This window comes from Dermacentor silvarum, chromosome 4 (genome assembly GCF_013339745.2).
Source record: "Dermacentor silvarum isolate Dsil-2018 chromosome 4, BIME_Dsil_1.4, whole genome shotgun sequence".
In the NCBI taxonomy this organism is placed as follows: Eukaryota; Metazoa; Arthropoda; class Arachnida; order Ixodida; family Ixodidae; genus Dermacentor; species Dermacentor silvarum.
In genome coordinates this window covers 193,314,334-193,328,606 of record NC_051157.2, presented here as the reverse complement: position 1 = coordinate 193,328,606, position 14,273 = coordinate 193,314,334, and the positions used below count along the sequence as shown (strand labels likewise).

General features: G+C 46.2%; 1 protein-coding gene across 1 annotated transcript in view; it reads left to right on the top strand.

The window, feature by feature from the left end:
• LOC119449144 (uncharacterized) overlaps window positions 1–14,273 on the top strand; it is a 146,248-nt gene that overhangs the window by 15,591 nt on the left and 116,384 nt on the right. The window lies entirely within an intron of this gene.

The following is a 14,273-nucleotide window of genomic DNA, read 5'->3' as shown; positions in this document are numbered from 1 at the left end:
ACTTGTGGCGAGTAATTGGAGTATTCACAGTGCAGGCAAAAACGCTTGCAGAACAGAGATAGTGGCAAGACACATGCTTTGTGCTGAGCAGTGGTAATATGAGTAGGTCACATGAAAATAAACAATCGCACGTGGCATGGGCTGCAGCAGATGGCAAACTTCGGGTCGAACGCATTAACAGTTCTTGCGTCATGCCACCAAGCATGACATCATAGTCCAGTACACCAGTATGTCCACGTACATCGTAAGGTCCTAAGTATCATCATAGATGGTCCTCGCTATGTCGTTGCATCGGGGTCCATAATCCAAACCAGTTGGTATTCCTTGTGGCATCGTTGAAGGTTGAAGCAATGAATGTCAATCCTTTGTTGGGGCTTGATATGCAGGAGGGCAAGCAGTCTTGCTTCTTTGGCTCATTTGTAGATAAATTGCGATATCAAGATTGGCTTTGTTGGTGACAGTTGGCCGCGTTACATTGAACGTCATTGGGGTATTCCTCGCACAAACCAGCTTGAACGTGGCATGTTCATTGTTTCTTGTGTTGTTACACAAGGCATTTTCTATGGAGGCGAAAATGCCTGAGGCCTGTGTACTTAGATTTGGGTGCACGTTGAAGAATTCCAGGTGGCCGAAATGGCCAGAGCGCTCCACTACTGCGGGTCTCATAATCATATCGTGGTTTTGGGACGTTAAGCCCCAACAATTATTATTATTATTATTATTATTACAGATAGAGAGCTGCTATGTAGCAGCTTTGTGCCAATCCTCGGCCAGATACATGGTATATATTAGTACCGAGGATAATTTTCTGCACACGGCATTAATGTGAGATTACGCATAGTACATAATACACCAGCAGAATATAAATCATGCAGAAAGGTATGACAAAGAGGAACAGTAAATTAATTTACACTGATTAGGAAGCTGCCAATTTCCAGAGAAATAAGGCACCAGGTACTGGTCAGCAAAAAACTTGCAGCACTTTACCAGCTCACTGAAGAATGCCTTAACAAAAAGTACAGGAACTTGCACACACTTTTCTTCACTGTACACGAAGAGGACACAACTCTTCAGACCGGTAAACCCCATTTGTGCCTGCACCTGGGTAAAATACCCGCTGGTGGCTTTGAGGCATCCACCACGCAGTTCATTCTTGCAAAATGCATCAATTCTCATGGGGTTTTTGATCTCCAAAAGGCGTGGTGCACAACAACTAAATGTAGCGATTTCGTCTGGGCTTGCCCCAAGGAAAACATGGCTGCGGCATAAAAAAAGACCACACTGCCCCACGTCGATGTCCACGTGCAGTTTATTTTTTTTCAAGGAAGGCCTTCCTTGCCCTGTTTTCGCATAAAAGGCCCCGCTTCATGGCATAAGTAGCACGCACTTTCTTACCCATGATAGTGCTTAGCAGAGAGCGCACATCATGGGGCCCCATCTTTCTTTTGCACGTACCATTCACCCATGTGTACACTCTATGCGCGGATGATGCAGTTATAATTCCTTTCCGGTAATGATGCGACATGGGTGATCCACTCTGGAGCCTTGTGGCATTCTCCGCAGCACTCACGTCATCAACTGTGTACTGCACTGCACTTCCAGCTTTTACAGCATCAAGCCATCGTTTAGGCATTGCTTTGTCTTCTTCAGCACAATTTGCTGTTTCTGCAATTCTCACGGGCAAAAAGTCGTTTGCCTCGAGAATGTGGGCAAAGATGTCGAGGGCGCATTTCTTAAGATTGCCATGCAAGTTTGTCAGGCTGGGTGTTTTCATCACCTTTCTGTCTGCTTTCAATGAGGAATACTGCATTCGCTTTTGGTGTCGTTCGGGTGCACAGCTGATCCTGTCGCAGGTGTCCTTGGAAAAGACTACATTCTCAAAATCTCCGTGACCTTCCGGGGGTCTCTGAGGTGATACCACTGTCTTTCCGTATCTGTGCACGAGAGACAGTCTGGCACAGATGCCAAATCATGCTGTGCAATGTACATTAAACCATACAAGACACAGCAGATGTGCTTGCACACTGCACCTTTGCCTGCAACGCAGGTGCAGCCCCCCGAAACTACCTCACCATCACATTTATACAACTTTATGGATGCCTTGTACAGGGTCCTAGTAGTCATGGAAGCTAGCACTTCTGCTCGGACAACAGTCTCTGCACCACTGCTTTCCAAAAACTATAGCTTCTGTAGATGTCCTCATGTGAAGAGGCGTATCCCAGCATCTCGATGTTTTGGAGCACCTTTGCTTTCTGTGTACCTGCATGGAATATTATAATGTCAGCATATAGTGTGCAACTTATTGAGTGCAGATGTACACCTGGAAAGATAAAGTGAATAATACCATTTTTATTGAATTGCAATTTATACCTGGAGTTCAAGAATTGTTTTGAAAGATTGTAATTGTGTGGTAAATGACCCCTCAAGCTTCATAAAACGGCATCTCTATCTCTCTGCCTTTTGTCACAGTGTACTGTGCTGAACAACTGAGTCAATGAATCAATCCAGTTGGTAAAGCATAAGCGATAACAGGCTACTGACAAAGGACAAGCACCTGCCCGCAGCTCAACACTGCAAACACAGTTCTATATCTGCAATCATAGGTCGGCAAAAAAAGTGGAGCTCACTCAGACTCACTCAGACTCACTCACGATTTATATTTTGCGCTTAGGCTCAGACTTGCCACACTTGCTCAGACTTGGCTCAGACAGGCTCAGACTTGCCAAAATTTTTCCTGAACTGGACTCACTCGGACTCACACTCACGAATTTTTTCGCAACCGGACTCACTCGTACTCACACTCACGAAAATATTACTCCCCCGGACTCACTCAACCTCAGACTCACGGCTCGATCTGAGTCTGAGTGAGTTCGAGTGAGCTGACTGATGAGTGAGTTTGCCGACCTATGTCTACAATACACTAAAAGCAAACTGGGGACAGAGAACGCAAACAATTTCTGTCAGAGTGAAAGCTCAATCCTTGAGAATGTCTGAAACGTCAGCATTTGACGAAGCAGCGCTTCACTAAATGAGAAATGACCAGTTTGAGGATTTTTATTATGTCACAGACTTAACTGGCTTACTCCAAACTCGCAGTGTGCTGCCAGGTTTCCACGTGCCTTTATGAACTCTATCACATTTTTGAGGAATGTTGAAGGATTAAGTGGTATCATGCGCGTGTGTCAGACACTGTTTGCTGATAGTAGGCCTCCCATAGTTTGCGACACATTCTGGTACTACATGACAGGACATTACCTGGCATGTCCAGCAGATTTGCAGCACTCACTCGTTAAGCAGGTTTATTATTTTGCAGTGTGTAGGTGCACTTTTATGTTGCACACACTGACTGCCGGATGCTTTCATGACCTGCCTCTTTTTGTAGGTTTATTGTGTGGTTGTTTTTTCTCTTTCTGTGCTTCCAGTTTTGTGTTCAAATCCTTCCCCCCGATTCGCCATCCCTTTTTTTCATATTTGTGCTAAAATATTAGATTCTTGCACTGCACTTTTTGTATTCAGATGTTTGTTACTCTGTAACCTGCCCGAAAAAATGTCCTTGTGATGCTACAGCCAGTCCAAATAATAATTAGGTAAATATGTGGCATGCAGATGTTTATACCACTCTGTGGATGTGCTTGCTGAAAATTCAATGTCATTTAAGTCAAGCTGCTGTGTGCAAGAGCTGAAAGTTGATGTTCTTTTATGCGCATTCTATCTGTTTTAAAAGCCCCGTGGCATTCAAGAAATAGGCACATACTATTTCATATTTTCGTTATTGTTCTGAATGGCTAAGATTATTTCTAAATTCATTGCCATGTCATGATTTTGCTATTCAACCTGCTCTACGGAGAAATTTCATAGGTGTTATTTGTCAACAAACATTTTGTGGTGACATAATCACCCTAAGAAAGGTTACTTACGTGTCCTGGCAAGGGGACGCACTGCAAAGCAAACTTTAACCCATGTCTCGGCTTATTTATAAATTGGTTCCACTTTAACACATAATGTTGTACATACGTATAGATGTGTTCTTTTCCAAAGAATGGGTTCAGTGACTTTGTCTGACCGGTCCACTTTTCCTGGTTGTCGGTTATAGGTCTACATGCCATAATCATAATATTCAGGCCTGCGACAAATAATATTTAGCATGCTGCAACCTACCATAGTCGAGTGCTAACACACTTTTATGAGCTTGTCATATAATAAAATTTCATAAGCCAAAGGTTTATATGGCGTGATTATTCTTACTGTTTCAACCATACTCTTAGATGACCGCACTATGAGGACCAGCACACGTGCAGCTAACTCCCGCAGCCTTGACCATATGCTGCTTAATGAGCTAACTTTGTCGTCTTCCACAAATAAAGGTCCACTGAAAACGCAGCTGCTTTTGGAAAGTGCTAGCAACAAACTATCCATACACAATAACCATCAATGCAAAAAGAATGATGATGCAGCACGAACGCGGCACGAACTACGATTCCGTAAAATTTCAAGTGCTTGGGCGAGCACGTTTCTCCGTGAGCGACAAACTTTTCATAGCCCTTAAAGCACATGCCCGTCAGTGGCTAGCTACCCATGATAACCTATGCAGCAGAGACGGCTGCACGAAAATGATATAGACAAATCGGCATTTCGCCACCCACTACACAGGCGTTCTCGGCTGCGCGTCACAATAATATCATATGTAAAGCAGCCTTGCCATTTCCCATATTTCTCCTGGTTGCGTATCGCCTGGGTGGTGGTCAGAGCGATGGTACGTAGGCGCGCGTAATCGGTGGGATCAGCTGACCGTTAAGGGCGCATTACAAGAACGGCAGAATCGAGCGCGCAACACAGCGACAAAATATCGGGCCTGCATTTCCGTGCGTGTTTACTGCTCGGTTTATCAGTGCTCGGAAAGCTCCAACTGCACCACACTCGGAATGTGTTTAGCAAATTGCGGTTGATAATGCAGCGAAATACGATCAGCGCGATGCTTCTCACTTCCGCGAAGCGGCCCATACAGCCTTTGGCAACTACCTTTACATTGCCTTACGTTCAATACACCACCATAGCCTCCTATATACTTCATGCCTGCCCATCGGCGACGAGAATGCAGGAAACCGGTCGTCGCGCCTAGTGCCGTCACTCACCACTAGTTGGCGGTGCTACCCCAGAATAGAAATACAGGACGCTCTACGGCGGCGCGCGCTGTAGCATAACTATATATCACGTAATTTTTTATTAACCGTGCCGATTCTATTGTTTTGCGACATCTGCGGGCGTTTAACACCGACACAGAAGCGTACAGGCCGCCGCGCATTGCTTCTTCCAAAAGAAAAGAACGATAAAAGGAAAACCACAGCTCTTATCTGTACTAGTATGAAGCGATTTTCCTTCTGCTTAATATTACATATGTTTTGTATGTCAGTGTAAAAAAATGTCGGCTCTAATAACTGCACAACAAAAACGTTTATTGCCATCATTTGGATTTAAAGTTTGTGGAGCTTTCGTGACAGGGGATTCTGTGAAAAAACTTTTGCGATGTCGTTCTTGTCCGTTATCTTCCGCGCAAAATGAGTGAATAGAGGGCGGAAGAACTTTGTCACCATGATCTCAAACAGCTTTTCGTGATGCTCAGGCACTGAACAATTACATAGTTCACGCTCTCGCAGAACTTAAGCAGAATTCACGGCAGTCTCCCTCAGCGGCAGCGTAAAATTTCTTAGCTTAGCGAGCACTACTTCAACCTATTTGTGCGAAGAGTTCAGCAGAACTACGAGTTCGTCTGACCGATACAGCAGACGGCTTCTGTCTTCAAGCCTAATCAGAGAATCTGATGGCGCCGAGGGCTTGGGCTTTGTCAACAAACTGAGGCATTCTTTGCAAGACACCCGCTCATTAACAGCTTAACGGCTCTCGATAGGTATCCGCCAACCATCGCTAGTGCTGCACATTCTGGCGAACAAAACGTTTCTTTGCGCCTTGTAATGTTTGTAATGGTTGAACAGCGCTGCTGTCGCCTCTTTGGGAAATTTTTGGATGCTTCTGGCGTAGTACTTACGCTCAGTTGCCGGCGTAGCGACGAGCATGTGCTATGTATCGTGTCCATCACGTTGCTGTTTGTCGATGTTGACGCAATGCCTGTCTTCAGAGACTTTTCTGTTCCGCACAAAACTGCCCGTGAGTGTGTCTGATCATTGCTTCCAGCCAGTGGCGCACCGACGGGGGGGGGGGGGGGATTCGGGGGTTGTAACCCCCTCCCCACCTGAGGCCGACCTAACCCCCCCCTTTTGTTCAACCGGTTGTAACCCCCCCCCCCCCTGAGGCCGACCTAACCCCCCCCCCCTTTTGTTTAACCCCTTTTCTTTCCTTGCGCATTCGAGTACTGCAACTAAGATGTCAGACGCGCAATCGTCTGCACACTCGCAAAAAGCGCATTTTTTGACAATTTCCCGTGAAGAAATCGAAATTAGTGCTGTTTAGATGGTATTGGCAAACTGTCAACACCCCACCCCCTCCTGGACGAGATCCTGGGTGCGCTACTGCTTCCAGCTGACCTCCTCAACGACCCAAAAAATATTCATTGGCGTCAGACGAGAGCTTTCTAGTCAGAACAAATCAAAGTGCATCTCTCTCAGCAAGTATCTGACACATTCCACGTTTGACACATTTAAACTTGGAGCCACTTCTCTGGAAGTTCTTCATCGCTCGGAATTTCATGAAATGAGATGCCCGGGACGTTTCTCTTACTGTACGAGTTGCATCTATATAGGTCCACAACAATACGCCATACTACTGGGTATCAACTCGCAAAGCGCCCTATCAAACCACTTAAAGTAGCACAACTCACTCGTGACCACAATGCCTTCTTTTCGGCCAGGAGGCTCTCATTTGCGCTGCTGCTAGACGTCCTCAATGTGGCACCGACAGTCTCACAGCCACAGTCCTTTAATACCCTGCCGCAGCTCATCGCGTCAATCGAAGGCAGGATGCATTTTTTCCCCAGCCGTGGACTGCTGCAGGAAGGTGGTGATCGCTCAGCAAGCCAGTGAACTGTCGGCAAGCGAGGCAAATGGATATTGTCTCGATTTGACACTAATGGAGACGCGCACACGCAATTTTCCCGCCTTTAACCATGCACGGCGGCTAGCGAACTATTCTGGGGTAGCAGCGCCCCTAGCGGGCGACCTGCGAGGAGGTCAGGAGAGGAGGTTGAACGGCGCTCCCGGAGTGATTGTGCGGGCACAGAAAGTATATAGGAGGCTATGACACCACTTACATAATCTAAACGTTAACTGACGACTAGCTCAGGGTCACAAACCTCTCTGTTTCAGAATAAATGCACGGAAAGACGACGCCGGCTCGTCGGTTTATGCCGAGCCGATCCGGCCGCTACAGCTGTACAATATAGTGTGATATTTCATAAACTACGCTATAAGAAATAAGCTTCGTTGAATCACTTACCTAGATGGTCTGAGTAATAATGTCAAGGACGCGCGATGTTGATCGAAGTCGATTTTCTTCACACGGCGCAAGTTGATCGGTCTATTCAAATCTCCATGCGCCATGGTAGCCCAGTGGCATTGTACTTCTGAGCCTAAGGTAGCAGGTTCGATCGCGGTGATGGCAGCTCCATTACAATGGGTCGGGATGCAAAAAAACTTGTGGTAAATACACGAGTGTTTTTAGGGACTCAATTTGATCCCAGGTGATCCAAATTAATCCTGGGTCAACCGATAGGGCGTGCCTCATAATCATATTGTGGTTTTGGCGCATAAAATGCCAGGAATTTATTTCTTTTTAACTTCAAACCACCCTGTGCCCTTTTTATATTAATATATATTGTTTAATTTATTTTGTTTATTTAATACATTTCAAGACCACCTGAACCAGCTAGCTGTTGACAACATAATAGCTACCAACGCTTCCCTGTGCAATGAGAAGGCAGGAGCGGGGGATGTTCTCTGAATCTCTTCAGTAGTCTTACTCTCTTCACCTTCCCGACTTCACACCCATTTTTCATGCAGAAATAATAGTGATTATATTAGCACTACGAAAGATTCCCCAAAACTACACATTAGCTGTTATTGTGACCGACTCACTGTCTGTACGCACAGCACTTACAGCCTCGTCAAATTGAAGAATTTTGCGAACATTTTTCGATGCTTCCTTCATACTTGCGGCAAGTATACTTGCTTTGGGTGCCGGGACATCGTGGTTTGCACTTAAATGAATTGGTTGATTCGCTAGCATGAGCATCACTTAATGGCCCTGTCATATCTGTTTTGCCGACATCAGCTTATGTCACCGCGGCTAGGTAGACATTTCTGTATATCTCAAAATTCCACAAAATCTATTTTAACACCGCCTTCTGATTTACACCATCTTTGCTTCCCATGGAATCATAATCGGTGTACTTCAAGGCAATTGGAAGTTTCATTACAAAATTGACATGCTGTATAGCGCCTCTAAATTTTTACGTACACAGGTCTGGTCTCACTGTTTCAACTCGATGCTCTTTTTGCCATAAATTCGAATCCCTTGAGCACTTTTTCCTCTTGTGCCGCCAGTTTTAAAGAGAAACAAAACACTTTCATTTCATTTCGAAAACTTGGCGTATTTCTAACCTCGCCAGCCATTCTCTCCTTTGGGGCGACTTCTTTGGGACACAGCCACAGGGACGCTTTTCTTGCAGTTTACAGTTTCATTACAGATACAAGAAGAGTACCCTGCTGAATTTCTAAAATAATGAATTAGTCCTATAATTGCACTTTCTGACAAAATTATTTTATCTCAAAATTCCTAACAGTATTTTTCTAACGACTGCTATGCTGAATAAGTTTTTGTTAAATTTCTGATAAACATAATTAAAACCACCTGCTTCTTGGCCAATCGCCCGTTGTGGGTATGAGAGAAAGTTTGGAAGACAAGGCAAGACAAGACGAGGAAGACCGGTGTGCGGAGTGTGCGAAGCGAGGTAGTCGGGCTGCGGGTCCGAGCCTCGAGACTTCAGGAACGCCGGGCGGAGAAGCGAAGCTGTGGGCTGCGGGCCCGAGTTTCATGACTGCAGTGACGATTCGGCCTCTGTCCTGCCTCCAGCCTTTGGTGTTCGTGGATCCTGGTGACATGGTGCTGAAGGCAAGACCTCCCTACTCCCCTCCTGCGACTCCTTGGCCGAGCTGCAGATGATCCTCAAGAAGCAAGCAGCGTGTTATCCTCACGCGACCGACGCCCTGCATCTGACTGGTTGTCGCAACGCCTTCCCGTGTAGCTGCACCGACGCATGCCAAGTAGTTGTGACCGGTCACGGGCTTTACTGTTTTATATAATTGTTTGTGTGCGAACATCTAGAACTGCATGAACGTTTCTATTAGTCTTGGTATCTTGCTGAGTTGGTTTGTGTGTACGACGGTTGCTGTTAATTGTATGTTCATGTCTCTTACAATCGACTTCGTTGGTTCTTTTGCCCAGTGCGAATTCGCCTCAGTGGAGGGCAGAATAATTGGAACCATGCAACTGTACACTCCCGTGCAAACAAAGCCGCGTTGACCTTGGAAAACTAAATCATAACGCGCTGATGGCATGTCTCCGAAGGAACCATTCTTTTATTTCTGAATGGCTTCTTTTAACTATTACTTAATGTGTTAGTAGAAACACCCGCAGTGATTGAGCAGTAATGATGAATATGGCGCGGTGTAACACTGACTACAAGAATGCTTGAACACATACATACAGGACTTCAGAGAGGGATCAATGGATTGGTTATCCTGATATATACTGGCTGTTTCTACGAAGAATAAGCAAGGTTCGCACGGCGGCACAGAGCCAAGACATTATCTGTCAATGAGGTGTGAGACTAATGCGGAAGTTGGAGGCGCGTTTGCGGCTTCTGTGACAAGATCTGCCGCAGCTTGGTGGTAAGCGTTGAAGAATCGGCAATGTTGGTTTTGAGCTTGAAATACCACTCCTTCGCAACACCGGTCAGGTAAAACGCGGCGTATTGCGTCAATTTCTTGCTGTTGGGCCACCGATCGAATGAATTCACGCGGTCGTAGTTGTCGAGCCAGTCGTCGACGTTTTCACCGCAGAGTCTCGCAAAGACATGGGGATCGCGTTACACTCCAAGATGGCACCGCAGGTGGAATCGTCTGTGTTACAGGGTTAAAGGCACCATCAGTGTTACAATCGTCGATCTTACAGGGCAAGAGCCGGGGTTTGAAGTGTCCATCATTGTAGGGGTAGCCGGGCACAGGCGGCGACCGGAACGTAGCTCCAGGGAGGACGAGAACGCGAGAGGACGTCGGGATGTTGACGCACCTTCACCACTTATTCTCTCGGCAGTGCTATTGATAGCATTTTAATTTGATTAGCATCCTTAAGATACTTCACACATATTATGAGGGCTATCTATCTATCTATCTATCTATCTATCTATCTATCTATCTATCTATCAATCTAGCTATCCAGCTATCTCTATTTGTGTCGGTCTCTAACCGTTTTCCCGTCAGCTTGGGCCATCGGGAAGTCCATGGGTAAAGCACCTGGTTGCGGTGTTCAGGGAACAGGGTTCGATACCAAGCACCGTAACAACTTGGACGAGGGGGTGTATGACACTGGGTATGTGGCGCTCATTAATGGCGTAAGAAAAATTATTTAATATTTATGTTGTGCTTGGGCGCAATTGAAGGCGAGTCATATATAGTCGGACAAACTTCTCTCACGCAAACTCCCCGGGTGGGCTTCGCGGCGTGCCGCAGGAACACATAGCATTTCCAGAGGGAAGTGCGAGATAAGAGCCATACACGCATCAATTAAATGACGCATCTCTGTGTTGGCATTACGTTGTGTCGCTACTTTGCTACATTGCTAATCGTATTAACGTCCACGTTCATCGTGTTGTGGGTTCTGCCGCAACTGTTTTTACGTTATCAATATTTTCAAAAAGTTATAGATACTATCCATAGTCAATTTACCGATAGTTTTGCATCCCTTCGTAGAAGTGGCAATACACTCTAATAAAAATGCCGGGGAAAACGGGAGTAACTGAGCAGTTAGTCCTAAAAAGGGTGCTTTCGTCCCTAAAAGCCTAACTGCAGGAGTGTGCGTGCCGTGTGCAAATTGTTGAGAGTAACTGTTTAGTCCCTGGTCGTAAAGAGAGTAACGGCAGGATGAACGGCAACAGTTAGTCCCCCTGCACGCCCATGTTTCCCTCCGCGTCATCGAGTGAAGCGGCGCAAAAACAAAAACCTATATAATTTGAGTTATATGCCTTGTATATTGAACTATATACACTGGCAGCACTATAGGCCTATTCGTGACAAAATTTCGCGAAATTAAAAGGCGAAATATGACGAGCAATGCGCTGAAATAATGAGCGATATCCATTAAGCGCGCGCGTCATTGATCGACTGGTAGAATTCTTTTTTCCGTCGTGCCTAAGACACCACTGGTATACGATCATGTGCAGTCCCAAGCTTGCCAACACAAACAAACCCACTCAGGCCTGCAATTGCTTCTCAGGAAAAAAAGAAAAACTCGCATTGCATTTGTACGCACAACGCATGCTGTGCTCTAACTGATGCCCCATTCTGGGGATGTAAGTGAGGTCCGCTGACACACAGTTCGTCGGTATACAGACATGCGGTATACCGCGTGCGGTATACAGGCCGCTTCCCATTCCCCGGCCGCCGTACAGAGGATGGGATCGGGACCCATTTGTGCGGCAGCCGTAGACCAACGTGGCCAAGCAGTTTGCGAGCCACTATATGCCGGCGCTTATCGGCGGCGCCGATATCGTGGCTAAGCCTTCTCCGGTTCAAGTCAATGCCAAAGCTGACGGCGCTTCGGTACGAATCACCGTCGCTCGCAATCAAGCCGCAATATTTTGCTAAATGTAACTATACACAAAAGAAGAAAATACGCTATTAGCGGCGCCGTCGGCTGTGGTGCGAGCACAGCCGAGCCGTTCGTCTGCTGTCGGTAGACGCGTGCACTGCAGCTGAGCTTGACAAGTATCGAAGCTTTCGCGCGTGTTTTCTTTTTGTTTTTTGTTGTTATTTTTATTTTTAAGCCATATTACGACGTTCCCTTTATCGCGCCGATCTACGCCAGATGTAGGCCACACGTCTTTGCTGTGCAGGGACATACAGTAAGTACGTATGCTGATTGCAAGCATGTCAATGCCAACGCAAGGCAACATACAGAAAGCGAGAAATAAAAAACGGCACTGAAAGTAAATGGACTCCAGCTCGTCTCGTGTGGCGTAGCCTAGCTAGACGTACGGCAGGGACGTGCAGTGGGGGGAGGGTAGGCACACCCGACTCGTGTCTCTTCCCCCCTTCTGGAATTTTAGTATACCGGGACATCTGGCATAAAACAGCCTGCCGCAACATACGCCTCTGCGGTCCACTCTGCGGTCGAATGCATAACCCCCCGCCCCATGCATAACGAATGCATAACCCCCCGCAGTTCTTTTCCGGGAGTTGGTTGAACTAAAGGACTAGGTGGAACTCCATAGAGTTCCGAACAGTCAATGCTGCCCGGTAACATGAATTAGGGCAGTGCACGGGCCCGGCCCGGGCCCGTTTTTACGTTGGGCGGCCCACCCGAGCCCGACCAAAACGTTTATGGCGAGACCCGGGCCCGGCCCGGGCCCGGAAATAATCTACGTTACCTGCCCGGCCCGGCCCGTCACCCCTTTACCTTGGGCCCGAGCCCGGCCCGAGCCCGACTCGAAACCGGCCTGAACCGGTATCTTGTGCAGATGGTACACTGTGACGAGGGTTGCGCAATGTTGACTTGTGCCTCATGACGGAAAAGCAGGGTGAAAATACGGAAAAAGAAAGGACAATACACTGTTCTGGTTTGTGCAGTGTATAAATTTTCTATAGGGGTGATCAGTAAAAGGCACTATAATTTAACTGTGTTGTGTATTCATTCCTGTCCCCCTCCCCTTTTTTATTAGGCCTAATTCTTAATTGGAAGATTCTCTAACCGGCTGAATAGTTTTCATTTTATGTAGCGTATGTTCTGGCAGCTTAAGTTGTTCAGCGGCGCCTGTTAACACTATCCCACAGAAGCGCAGCTTTTTTTGTTCCTCTTGGACCCTAGGATCTAATACCGACCATGCCGAGGTGTGAACATCTCCTTTGTTGTCATGAGGCATCGGGCGTTTTGCATCCAGAAAGCGGTGGACAAGTGAATAGCCAACATTAAAATAATTGATAGTGAACGCGGAATCTTGTGCAGATGGTACACTGTGACGAGGGTTGCGCAATGTTGACTTGTGCCTCATGACGGAAAAGCAGAGTGAAAATACGGAAAAAGAAAGGACAATGCACTGTCCTGGATTTGTGCAGTGTATAAATTTTGTATAGGGGTGATCAGTAAAAGGCACTAAATATAACTGTGTTGTGTATTCATTCCTGCCCCCCCCCCCTTTTTTATTAGGCCTAATTCTGAACTGGAAGATTTGCTAACCGGCTGAATAGTTTTCATTTTATGTAGCGTATGTTCTGGCAGGTTAAGTTGTTCTGCGGTGCGTGTTAACACTATGCCACAGAAGCACAGATTTTTTTGTCCCTGTTGGACCCTAGGATCTAATACCGACCATGCCGAGGTCTGATTGCCAAGTAAGGTGAGTGTTGCATCAATGCAGATGTTTGGTATTTAAGTCTTCATTTTAGATTGTGTCAAAGAAGCTTTTATTTCTTTCGGTTGTCACATGTTGTCATGAGGCACATTGGAGGTAGTTTTTCTTGTAAAACTGTGAAATAGCTTAAACATCGGTTTTATAAAAGTCAGACACAATACCAACTGCGCATAAGTTGTGACCAACGAATACCAGTCTAATTGCTTTAGTTGAAATGTGCTCGGAAACTTAGCACAGCACTGAGGCCAAACTTCCTCATCCTCCCTGAAGCAGTCATTTTAACCTGATGGCATTTTCACAGATCTATGATGAGGACTTCGACACCTTCGTTAGACTCTGTTATTCACAACAAGGAAGGATTAAAATCAATGAGAAGAGCCAAGTTAGGTGAGTGTTGCATCAATGCAGATGTTTGGTATTTAAGTCTTCGTTTTAGATTGTGTCAATGAAGCTTTTTATTTCTTTCGGTTGTCACATCTAAAATTTCGAAAGTTATCCGAAAGCACTACACAATGTCTTTCCTTTTTTTCTCCCATCAACTGTATTGCAGGATAGCAGATGTCCTCGAAAAAGGCCCACCATATTCACCACAACAGGCACGCGCCGGTCATGTGTACATGCTGCCAGCTGTGCCACAGGA